The sequence below is a fragment of the Ovis canadensis genome, chromosome 1 (assembly GCF_042477335.2).
Source record: "Ovis canadensis isolate MfBH-ARS-UI-01 breed Bighorn chromosome 1, ARS-UI_OviCan_v2, whole genome shotgun sequence".
In the NCBI taxonomy this organism is placed as follows: Eukaryota; Metazoa; Chordata; class Mammalia; order Artiodactyla; family Bovidae; genus Ovis; species Ovis canadensis.
Genome location: NC_091245.1, coordinates 273,452,097 through 273,465,051, shown reverse-complemented (window position 1 = coordinate 273,465,051; position 12,955 = coordinate 273,452,097). Strand labels below are relative to the sequence as shown.

The 12,955-nt window shown below is 42.9% G+C and overlaps 1 non-coding gene across 1 annotated transcript; it reads left to right on the top strand.

Annotated features, from left to right (window-relative positions):
* Positions 1 to 11,534: 11,534 nt before the first annotated feature.
* Positions 11,535 to 11,666, top strand: LOC138431606 (small nucleolar RNA SNORA72). The gene has a single exon (XR_011253762.1). It is a non-coding gene; the product is annotated as a small nucleolar RNA SNORA72 (small nucleolar RNA).
* Positions 11,667 to 12,955: the final 1,289 nt, after the last annotated feature.

Sequence of the window (12,955 nt, the reverse complement as noted above, 5' to 3'; positions counted from 1 at the left end):
TAGGTGAGTGATCACACCATGGTGATTATCTGGGTCGTGAAGATCTTTTTTGTACAGTTCTTCCATGTATTCTTGCCATCTCTTCTTAATATCTTCTGCTTCTGTTAAGTCCATACCATTTCTGTCCTTTATCAAGCCCATCTTTGCATGAAATGTTCCCTTGGTATCTCTAATTTTCTTGAAGAGATCTCTAGTCTTTCCCATTCTGTTGTTTTCCTCTATTTCTTTGCATTGATTGCTGAAGAAGGCTTTCTGATCTCTTCTTGCTATTCTTTGGAACTCTGCATATCTTTCCTTTTCTCCTTTGCTTTTCACTTCTCTTCTTTTCACAGCTATTTGTAAGGTCTCCCCAGACAGCCATTTTGCTTTTTTGCATTTCTTTTCCATGGGGATGGCCTTGATCCCTGTCTCCTGGACAATGTCATGAACCTCATTCCATAGTTCATCAGGCACTCTATCTATCAGATCTAGACTGTTAAATCTTTTACTCACTTCCACTCTATAATCATAAGGGACTTGATTTAGGTCATACCTAAATGGTCTAGCGGTTTTCCCTACTTTCTTCAATTTGTATCTGAATTTGGCAATAAGGAGTTCATGATCTGAGCCACAGTCAGCTCCCGGTCTTGTTTTTGCTGACTGTATAGCACTTCTCCATCTTTGGCTGCAAAGAATATAATCAATCTGATTTTGGTGTTGACCATCTGGCGATGTCCATATGTAGAGTCTTCTCTTGTGTTGTTGGAAGAGGATGTTTGCTATGACCAGTTCATTTTCTTGGCAAAACTCTATTAGTATTTGCCCTGCTTCATTCTGCATTCCAAGGCCAAATTTGCCTGTTACTCCAGGTGTTTCTTGACTTCCTACTTTTGCATTCTAGTCCCCTATAATGAAAAGGACAACTTTTTTGGATGTTAGTTCTACAAGGTCTTGTAGGTCTTCATAGAACCGTTCAGCTTCAGCTTCTTCAGCATTACTGGTTGGGGCATAGACTTGTATTACAGTGACATTGAATGGTTTGCCTTGGAAATGAATTAAAAAGAATACATTTGAATCAGTTTTAATGAGGTGGATGAAACTGGAGCCTATTATACAGAGTGAAGTAAGTCAAAAAGAAAAACACCGATACAGTATACTAACACATATGTATGGAATTTAGAAAGATGGTAACAATAACCCTGTATGCGAGACAGCAATAGAGACACAGATGTATAGAACAGTCTTTTGGACTTTGTGGGAGAGGGCGAGGGTGGGATGATTTGGGAGAATGGCATTGAAACATGTGTAATATCATATGTGAAATGAATCACCAGTCCAGGTTGATACATGGTACAGGGTGCTCGGGTCTGGTGCACTGGGATGACCCAGAGGGATGGTATGGAGAGGGAGGTAGGAGGGGTTTCAGGATGGGGAACACGTGTACACCCATGGCGGATTCATGTCGATGTATGGTAAAACCAATACAATATTGTAAAGTAAAAAAAAAAAAGAAGAAGAAAAGAAAACATACTATCAGCACAGGCTACTCTACTCGGTGCACTGTGGTGACCTAAATGGGAAGGAAATACAAAATAGAGGGGGTGTATGTGTAGGTATGGCTGATTCACTTTGCTGTATAACAGACACTAACACAGCAGTGTAAAGCAACTATACCCCAATAAAAAAATGAAAGTGGAAAAAAAGAAAGATTAAAAATCATCACTAATAAAGTCTGCAAATTAAGGGGAAAGGATCCAAGGCTTCACTCCCTCATTAGCCTCCAGTTCAGAATCTATGATGAATCAGACAGAGCTGAACATTTCATGAGGAACACACCCCTTTATTTGAGCTCATGCAAAGACAGTGTATCTGCTTCTCTCCCTCTCTCTTGGCAGCAGAGGTGGACTATGCACGCAGTGGGTGCAGTATAAATGTATATAAATGTCCTTTTTTGTCTTTCTTGTTGCATGTACTTGCCTATGTGCTAATACTTTGGTTTCTGCCTATTTTTGCCATTGGGGAGTGCTCCCTGTCATGCCAACCCATGAAAGAGTCTCTAACACCTGCTGCACCACCACTACAGACATTAGGATAATAAAAGCCTCCAGCAGGAAGGGATTCACTCCTTTGGGAGCCAGGGAAACAGGTGGGAGGGGGAGAAGGCTTGGTGGAGGCAGTAGCATTTCAGTTTGGTAGTGACAAATGAGTCTGGTATCTACAGGTAGAAAAGAGGGGAAGTGCATTCCAGGAAGAGAGAAAACAGAGGGCTCAGGTAATACTGGCAGATTTTTTTTTTTTTAAGAAAATCTTTTTGTTTTGTATTGGGGTATAGCCCATTAATAAGGCTTCCCAAGTGGTGCTAGTGGTAAAGTCACCTGCCAATAAAGGAGACACAGATGCAAGTTCGATCCCTGATTTGGGAAGATCCCCTGGTGGAGGGCATAGCAACCCACTCCAGTATTCTTGCCTGGAAAATCCCATGGACAGATTGGGCTAGAGTCCATGGGGTCACAAAGAGTCATACATGACTGAAGCAACTTAGTATGCATGCACGCATAGCCAGTTAACAATGCTGTGATAGTTTCAGATGAACAGCAAAAGGACTCAGCCGTATATATGCATGTATTCATTCTCCCTGAAATTTCCCTCCCATCCAGGCTGCCATATAACATTGAGCAGAGTTTCCTGTGCTATACAGTAGGTCCTTGTTGGTTATCTATTTGAAATACAGCAGTAACACTGATAGATTTGATGTGATTGATTGGTGCACAGGGTGAAGGAGCACTGAGAAATAGAGCTCATGGGATGTTTGCTGCTAAGTCGCTTCAGTCGTGTCCGACTCTGTGCAACCCCATAGACGGCAGCCCACCAGGCTCCCCCGTCCCTGGGATTCTGCAGGCAAGAACATTGGAGTGGGTTGCCATTTCCTTCTCCAATGCAGGAAAGTGAAAAGGGAAAGTGAAGTCACTCAGTCGTGTCCGACTCCCAGCGACCCCATGGACTGCAGCCCACCAGGCTCCTCTGTCCATGGGATTTTCCAGGCAAGAGTACTGGAGTGGGGTGCCATTGCCTTCTCCAAAAGACCAGTTTAGGAAAGCACAATGATACCATATTGGTCAAAGGCCAAAGAGGAAGTATATAGATTAAATAGGCCAGCTGATGTTAGGAAGCCTTAGTTTCAGAATCCCTCAGAGGAGATATGTGGCCATATATCCATTCCATGGCGTCTTCCTCAGTTATGGCAGAGAGTCTGTGGAGGAAGTTGTTAGGACTTCCCTGGGTGACGGGTTGTCGTAAAAATAGCCATGTTACCGCCTCTCTGAAAGCATAGCCCTGGCGGTCTGATCATTCATATGCTGACAGGATTCTCAGGAGAGTTCTTTTTTTTTTTTTTTTTTTTTTTAGTTTTTTTTTTTAATTTTAAAATCTTTAATTCTTACATGTGTTCCCAAACATGCACCCCCCTCCCACCTCCTTCCCCATAACATCTCTGTGGGTCATCCCCATGCACCATTAAATCCTTCTTGTCTTGTTAATAACAACAGTGGTTCAGCAAAGGGGTTCCCTGTTGCATTCAGAAGCTAGCTGTGGTCCTTCCCAGACAGTGGCAGAAACCTGGCCCTGAAGTCAGGTCACCAGGAGAGACACATGGACATCAGTCGTCATCACTGTCATGTTTAAAACTATGAGAAACAGTCCAGATCAAAGAACACTGTCCTCAGATTGTTGAAACTCAATATTCTCAAGGTGATTCCATTTAAATCCAGGTGCAAATATTTTAGGGGCTTCCCCGGTGGCTCCGAGGTAAAGAAAGTGAAAGAGAAAGTGAAAGTCATTCAGTCGTGTCCGACTCTTAGTGGCCCCAGGGACTCCACAGTCCATGGAATTCTCCAGGCCAGAATACTGGAGTGGGTAGCCTATCCCTTCTCCAGGGGGTCTTCCCAACCCAGGAACTGAACCAGGGTCTCCTGCACTGCAGGCGGATTCTTTACCAACCGAGCTGTGAAGGAACCGGTAAAGAATCTGCCTGCAATGCAGGAGCCAGAGAAGACACAGTTTTGATCCCTGAGTCAGGAAGATGCCCTGGAAGAGGGCATGGCACCCCACTCCATCGGACAGAGGAGCTTGGTGGGCTACAGTCCATGGGGTCACAAAGAGTCAAACACAACTGAGCAACTTCGCAAGGATACACTCAGGCATGCACAAACCTTTTGGGCTTCCCAGGTGGTTCAATGGTAAAGAAGCCACCTACCAATGCAGGAGACTTGGGTTCAGTCCCCTAGAGGAGGAAGTGGCAACACAAGTCCAGTATCCTTGCCTGGAAAATCCCATGGACAGAGGAGCCTGGTGGACTACAGTCCATGGGGTTACAAAAGAGTTGGATAGGACTTAGTAACTAAACAACAACAACAGCAAATCTTTTCGTTTCTACACTTATTAAAATAACAAGCAGGGGTCTCTGGCTTGTGTCCTGCTGTTTTCATGTTCATATTCTCAATAGGTAAGCATTAAATGCCCCTGGGTTCTGAATACACGTGGGAAACTCAGATGTATTGCTTTATCAGCATTTGGCTGGCTTATTTGGTTTAAAGGCTGAACCAAAATAATAACATGTAAGGATGACGTGATTGTCCTCAAAATGACATTATTATACTTGAGAAGGAAGCCAGGCTGAGCTTTCGTCCAGTGGAATGAAAAGAAGAGGTCTGAGATGCATGCCTGGACAGCCAACAATCCCATATTTCATAGGAACAGAAGGAGAAAGTTCACAAAGTTAAATTTCCATTTTTGAGATAAGAAAAGCCCATAGACCTGAGCGGAATATCTTTTTTTTTTTTTTGGCAGTAATGTTAGGATTCTCTTACAGGCATAAGTCATAGATACACAGGACCTGACAACACCGGATCCCTGGAAATAGTTCTCATAAGATTGTAGGTGCTCTGAGTCTTGATTTTGAACTCCTGATTGCAACCATGAAATTAAAAGATGCTTACTCCTTGGAAGAAAAGTTATGCCCAACCTAGAGAGCATATTCAAAAGCAGAGACATTACTTTGCCAACTAATGCCCGTCTAGTCAAGGCTATGGTTTTTCCTGTGGTCATGTATGGATGTGAGAGTTGGACTGTGAAGAAGGCTGAGTGCCGAAGAATTGATGCTTTTGAACTGTGGTGTTGGAGAAGACTCTTGAGAGTTCCTTGGACTTCAAGGAGATCCAACCAGTCCATTCTGAAAGAGATCAACCCTAGGATTTCTTTGGAAGGAATGATGCTAAAGCTGAAACTCCAGTACTTTGGCCACCTCATGCAAAGGGTTGACTCACTGGAAAAGACTCTGATGCTGGGAGGGATTGGGGGCAGGAGAAGAAGGACATGACCGAGGATGAGATGGTTGGATGGCATCACTGACTCGATGGACATGAGTCTGAGTGAACTCCAGGAGTTAGTGATGGACAGGGAGGCCTGGCGTGCTGCAATTCATGTGGTCGCAAAGAGTTGGACACGACTGAGTGACTGAACTGAACTGAACTGAACTGAACTGAGGGCTTCTGACTTGCCATCTCACTGGCTCTACACTTGTGGCCAAGACTTTTTCTTCTGATTTCATTTCCTGTGACTATGTCTTAACAATCATTTGAGCTTCTTTTATTCATGAGGTCACAAAGAGTTGGACATGACTGAGCGACTGAACTGAGCTGAACCTCACCATCTTGAGATAAACATCTGTCATGGACATTAACCAAAACATGTAAAGGTTTGAATTACAATAAACACGCATCATGGAAATGAACATACTTAACATCAAGTATATTGAACCATGAGAGAAGCATGGAGGATTCCTTTGAAAATGGTAGCATGTAAATATTTGATTTGTAAAAGAGAACAGCTTGAAAATGGTGAAGACCAAAATCATGGTACCACGACGAATGATGAAGAGTCGGTGAAGGATGGTTTAACCTCAGGATGCTCGGTGGGGGTCTGCCTGGTCTTCAAGGTCCTCCTGACTGTGAAATCCCCATGTTTCCCCCTAACCTAGGCCCACATTTCTCCCAACAGTGGTGACTGCCACAACCCCCTCACCATCTCGTCTTTCTTCCGCCCTCAATTTGATGAGCCTACCTATGCCTGACAAATAAACCTAGTGAACAGACAACTCCAATCAAGCTGATTGCCTTCTTAAAAAACCTCCAGTAGGCCTCCGTCACCTGCTGACCCAGGTACAGATGACTCACAGAAGACTATCTTTTGAAGCCCCCTAGCTTTATCCTTAGCTTTCTCTTTCAATTTTCCCACAAACACCTTCCCTCAGCTAAACAAATGTAGTCTCTGAAAAGAAATTCACAGCACTTTCTATCTGTCAGGGAAGACTCACAGCATTTTCTACCTTGTTAGAGTTTAATTTTCAAAATGGCGAAATTAAACTCTGGGCAAATATCAAATGAACACATGTTAAAGATTTTATTTAACTTATTAATTAATCACTAAAATGCTACGACCAGTTCAAAGAACATCTGAGAAGCTATTTAAGCCAACTTAATAAAATCATGTTAGAATAAGATGGTTAAGTTAGATATAAAACTGGCAAGTGTCCAAGGGACTATAAAATTTTATGGTCATAAGTTCCAGCAGACAGAAATCATTTCTATCAATATCACATCAAAAAAAATTATTCATCTTATTATTTCTGTTAATGATAATAAGCAATGAGATGAATTGAGTTCATTCTGGTCAATCCTTGAGTGACCTCTGCCCCTGAGTAATGGTGAAGGACATGTGACTCACCTCTTTGTTATGTTGCTAAATTTTGGTTATTTTTTTTCTAACAACTTTTATAGATTTCGAGCTATTGGTCCCCCTCCACCATCCTTGTGAAAACCAGCTCTGTTGGCCTCTCTCTCATAAGTAAGACAGCCAAAATATCTAACCAGCTTATAATGAGCAATTTGGGATTGCTGTTCTTCCTCGCTATGTACAAGCTCAAGAGGGCAATAGGATATTTGTATGCATCCATATATTAATAAAGCAAATACCAGGAGTCCTGTTTTTAGTTCTTCCAGTTACTATGCTTTAATTAACTGTGCATTCCTGAAGAGTCTGTGCCATAAGCTGGTCACCTGCCTAAGGTATATATCATTTCAGCTCAGTTCAGTTCAGTCGCTCAGTCCTGTCTGACTCTCTGTGACCCCATGAATTGCAGCACAACAGGCCTCCCTGTCCATCACTAACTCTTGGAGGTCACTCAAAGTCACGTCCATCTAGTCGGTGATGCCATCCAGCCATCTCATCCTCTCTCGTCCCCTTCTCCTCCTGCCCCCAATCCCTCCCAGCATCAGAGGCTTTTCCAATGAGTCAACTCTTCACATGAGGTGGCCAAAGTACTGGAGTTTCAGCTTTAGCATCGTTCCTTCCAAAGAAATTCCAGGGCTGATCTCCTTTAGAATGGACTGGTTGGATCTCCTTGCAGTCCGAGGGACTCTTAAGAGTCTTCTCCAACACTGCAGTTCAAAAGCATCAGTTCTTCAGTGCTCAGTTTTCTTCACAGTCCAACTCTCACATCCATACATGACCACAGGAAAAACCATAGCCTTGACTAGACGGACCTTTGTTGACAAAGTAATGTCTCTGCTTTTCAATATGCTCTCTAGGTTGGCCATAACTTTTCTTGCAAGGAGTAAGCGTCTTTTAATTTCATGGCTGCAGTCACCATCTGCAGTGATTCTGGAGCCCCCAAAATAATGTCTGACACTGTTTCCACTGTTGCCCCATCTATTTCCCATGAAGTGATGGGACCAGATGCCATGATCTTCGTTTTCTGAATGTTGAGCTTTAAGCCAACTTTTTCACTCTCCTCTTTCACTTTCATCAAGTGGCTCTTTAGCTCCTCTTCACTTTCTTCCATAAGGGTGGTGTCATCTGCATATCTGAGGTTACTGGTATATCTCCCAGCAATCTTGATTCCAGCCTGTGCTTCTTCCAGCCCAGTGTGTCTCATGATGTACTCTGCATAGAAGTGAAATAAGCAGGGTGACAATATACAGCCTTGACGTACTCCTTTTCCGATTTGGAACCAGTCTGTTTTCCCATGTTCAGTTCTAACTGTCGCTTCCTAATCTGCATATAGGTTTCTCAAGAGGCAGGTCAGGTGGTCTGGCATTCCCATCTCTTTTAGAATTTTCCACAGTTTATTGTGATCCACACAGTCAAAGACTTTGGCATAGTCAATAAATCAGAAATAGATGTTTTTCTGGAATTCTCTTGCTTTTTCATGATCCAGCAGATGTTGGCAATTTGATCTCTGGTTTCTCTGCCTGTTCTACAACCAGCTTGAACATCAGGGAGTTCATTGTTCTGAAGCCTGGCTTGGAGAATTTTGAGCATTACTTTACTAGCATGTGAGATGAGTGCAATTGTGCGATAGTTTGAGCATTCTTTGGCATTGCCTTTCTTTAGGATTGAAATGAAAACTGACCTTTTCCAGTCCTGTGGCCACTGCTGAGTTTTCCAAATTTGCTGGCATATTGAGTGCAGCACTTTCACAGCATCATCTTCCAAGTTTTGAAATAGCTCAACTGGAATTCCATCACCTCTACTAGCTTTGTTCATAATGATGCTTTCTAAGGCCCACTTGACTTCACATTCCAGGATGTCTGGCTCTAGGTGAGTGATCAGTCACACCATCATGATTATCTTTGTCATGAAGATCTTCTTTGTACAGTTCTTCTGTGTATTCTTGCCACCTCTTCTTAATATCCTCTGCTTCTGTTAAGTCCATACCATTTCTGTCCTTTATCAAGCCCATCTTTGCATGACATGTTCCCTTGGTATCTCTAATTTTCTTGAAGAGATCTCTAGTCTTCCCCACTCTATTGTTTTCCTCTGTTTCCTTGCATTGATCGCTGAGGAAGCTTTCTTATCTCTCCTTGCTATTCTTTGGAACTCTGCATTCAGATGCTTATATCTTTCCTTTTCTCCTTTGCTTTTCGCTTCTCTTCTTTTCACAGCTATTTGTAAGGTCTCCCCAGACAGCCATTTTGCTTTTTTGCATTTCTTTTCCATGGGCATGGTCTTGATTGCTGTCTCCTGTACAATGTCATGAACCTCCATCCATAGTTCTTCAGGCACTCTATCTATCAGATCTAGTCCCTTAAATCTATTTTTCACTTCCACTGTATAATCATAAAGGATTTGATTGAGGTCATGCTTGAATGGTCTAGTGGTTTTCCCTACTTTCTTCAATTGAAGTCTGAATCTGGCAGTAAGGAGTTCATGATCTGAACCACAGTCAGCTCCTAGTCTTGTTTTTGCTGACTGTATAGAGCTTCTCCATCTTTGGCTGCAAAGAATATAATCAGTGATTTCAGTGTTGACCATCTGGTGATGTCCATGTGTAGAGTCTTCTCTTGTGTTGTTTGAAGAGGATGTTTTTTATGACCGTATGTTCTCTTGGCAAAACTCTATTAGCCTTTGCCCTGCTTCATCCCATATTCCAAGGCCAAATTTGCCAGGTGTTTCTTGTCATCCTACTTTTGCATTCCAGTCCCCTATAATGAAAAGGACATCTTTTTTGGGTGTTAGTTCTAAAAGGTCTTGTAGGTCTTCATGGAACTGTTCAACTTCAGTTTCTTCAGCATTACTGGTTGGGGCATTGACTTTGATTAATGTGTTATTGAATGGTTTGCCTTGGAAATGAACAAAGATCATTCTGTCATTTTTGAGATTGCATTCAAGTACTGCATTTCAGACTCTTTTGTGGACTATGATGGCCACTGCATTTCTTCTAAGGGATCCCTGCCCACAGTAGTAGATATAATGATCATCTGAGTTAAATTCAGTGCATTTTAGTTCACTGATTCCGAAAATGTCGAAGTTCACCCTTGCCATCTCTTGTTTGACCACTTCCAATTTGCCTTGATTCATTGACCTGACATTCCAGGTTCCTATGCAATATTGCTGTTTACAGCATTGGACCTTGCTTCTATCACCAGTCACATCAACCACTGGGTATTGTTTTTGCTTTGGCTCCATCCCTTCATTCTTTCTGGAGTTATTTCTCCACTAATCGCCAGTAGCATATTGGGCACCTACCCACCTGGGGAGTTCCTCTTTCAGTATCCTGTCATTTTGCCTTTTCATACTGTTCATGGGGTTCTCAAGGCAAGAATACTGAAGTGGTTTGCAAATTCTGTCAGACCTCTCCACCATGACCCGCCCATCTTGGGTGGCCCCACACGGCATGACTTAGTCTCACTGAGTTAGACAAGGCTGTCATCTGTGTGATTAGATTGACTAGGTTTCTGTGATTATCATTTCAGTGTGTCTGCCCTCTGATGCCCTCTCGCAACAGGTATATATACCAATGTGCAAAAATCCCTCTAAATGGGAGAAGCCACAGCAGGTAAAGGAAGGACGCCTCAACCTATTTCTTCTGGCCTTTCTTGGGAAGGTTTTTAGCTGCTCCCTGCATCTGTAAACCAATATTCGGTCCTGCTCAGCTTAGAGACATAACCCACTAGGCTAGAGCTGGAGCGTTCTACTCCAAGAACCTCTTGGGGGTACCAAATACAGCCCTGCCTCAGGTTTGGTTTTTTTTTTTTTTTTGAAGTTGAAGGAATAGAGAAAAAGAGAAGGACCTTTGAAGTGGGAGTGTATGACATAAGAGTCACTACAGCTGGACCAAACCAGATCAAATGGCAGGGCTGCAAGGGCCATAAAAGTCTCCAGGCAAGACAATGTGAGCATGAGTCAGACACAGCCTTGGTCCCAGGCCTGCCCTGGCCACCCTGTGTAATCCCCTCTGTATTTCACCCTTGTCATGAAGGGAAGCCTTCTATTAAGTGTCTATCAGTTAATTTGAAAGCCTGTGACCTCAGACATGCTCCCATTTCAGAGGTCCTGCCCAAGGGCCTATATAATCTTTGAAAACTCTATTCATCTTCTTTCCTGTCTTAGTACTGGTTTAATACTCAGTATCACAATTAAATAAAGAACAGAAAAGAAAAACACATCAGGGCAACCGACACAGGCAATTTAGTCAAATAAATGTTCTTTGTTTTGAGTTAACTCAATTGCAAATAAAATGAAACAAATAAGGGGTGAAACCTATATCTTAATTTAAAATGAAAAAACTGTTTTCAAGTGTCTTATTTGGCTCCCTATGGTTATGTGAAAATACTTTCCCCCAAATCACTCCTAACACAGGTAAGAGAAGCCAGTACACTCAATACTTACCCCCTTTATTTGGTCATTAAAGCAAAAACAAAGCTAAAAGTGCACTGTTTATAACCTTTAAATATCCAACAGGGTATTGTAGCTTGTAGAAGCTACCCAAGAGTATGTGCATACTTGCAAAATGAAATGGAAAGATCCTCACAAAGGCACACGCTTAATAATTCAAGTAGGTTGAATAGTTCTTCCCAGACATCAGCAGTTCCTTAAATCAGCACTCTAGTGTGGCTCTCCTAACTTCCAGGGCTTTGTAAATCCAAGATTAGCTTTGTAAATCCAAGGTAGCTGCAAGCTGCCTGTCATGCATGAGGCATTAAAGAATACAACATTTGCTGTGAATATTCTCACGCTTCCAATTTTGTAATAGTTAGGGCAGGCTAAACATTCACTATATTAAGACCATGCTTGTGTCCCCAGACCTAGTTCTTTCCGTCAGTCTGGCTTTATAAATGCTGATGATAAACCAAGTCTCATTTATACAGTATATCTTATGTAGAAAAGGTCTATGACTTTAGGTATCTGGTAAACCTCAAGAAATACCAGCACAGCCAGTATAATAACTTCATCAGATAGCCATTGCTAATTTGTTGATGGCAAGTTGCCATTAAATGAATTGTGAAATTATTGTGATTCAGTTTCTAGGTGATTCTGATACCATTAGAAGCGTGCCAGAATGGACTGATGAAAATGTAAATTGCACAAAAATTTTCTTTAGTAAGACTGACCAGGGCTTCCCAGGTGGTGCAGTGGTAAAGAATTCTCCTGCCAATGCAGAAGGCATGTGTTTGACCCCTGATCTGGGAAGATCCACATGCTGTAGAGAGACTAAGCTCTTGCACCACAACTATTCAGTGTGTGCTCTGGACCCCAGGAGCCAAAATTACTGAGCCCACGTGCTGTGACTGCAGAAGCCCATCCACCCTAGAGCCTGTGCTCTGCAACAAGAGGATCCACTGTAATGAGAAGCCTGTCCAGCATGACTAGAGAAGAGTCCTCAGAGCAGCAAAGACCCAGCACAGTCAAATTAATAAATAACAATTTTTTAAAAGGACCAACCAGAACTTGTTTTTTCAACACAGCAGGTTTTGTAGACAGTCTTGATGAAACCAGATTCTGAGCCTCCCACTTACTGCTGCTGCTGCTACTGCTGCTAAGTCACTTCAGTCGTGTCCGACTCTGTGCAACCCCATAGACGGCAGCCCACCAGGCTCCCCCATCCCTGGGATTCTCCAGGCAAGAACACTGGAGTGGGTTGCCGTTTCCTTCTCCAATGCATGAAAGTGAAAAGTGAAAGGGAAGTCGCTCAGTCGTGTCTGATCCTCAGCGACTGCAGCCTTCCAGGCTCTTCCGTCCATGGGATTTTCCAGGCAAGAGTACTAGAGTGGGGTGCCATTGCCTTCTCTGCTATCCCACTTACTAGTTGTCAGCAAATCATAAATACTTAGGCCCCCATATCCTTACCTGTCAGTTAAGTTCAGTAAGAGAAGACCCACCAAAGGTTTGTTCTGAGCAGGAATGTAGAGCAAAGCCTGGCACAGAAGAAACACACAGTGGCTACTAGTCATTACCGTTAAAAAATCATGGGGTATATAGCCCCTTGGGTTCAGATGGGTGGGATATTGATGACTTCATTTCACAAATGGCCTTGCTAGGGACCCAGGGACACAGGCCCTGGAAATATGCACTGTCTCCCTCAGGCACACAGCCATGCACGCCGACTCACCTGCCTCTGGGCAGCCTGTGCAGAGAAGCT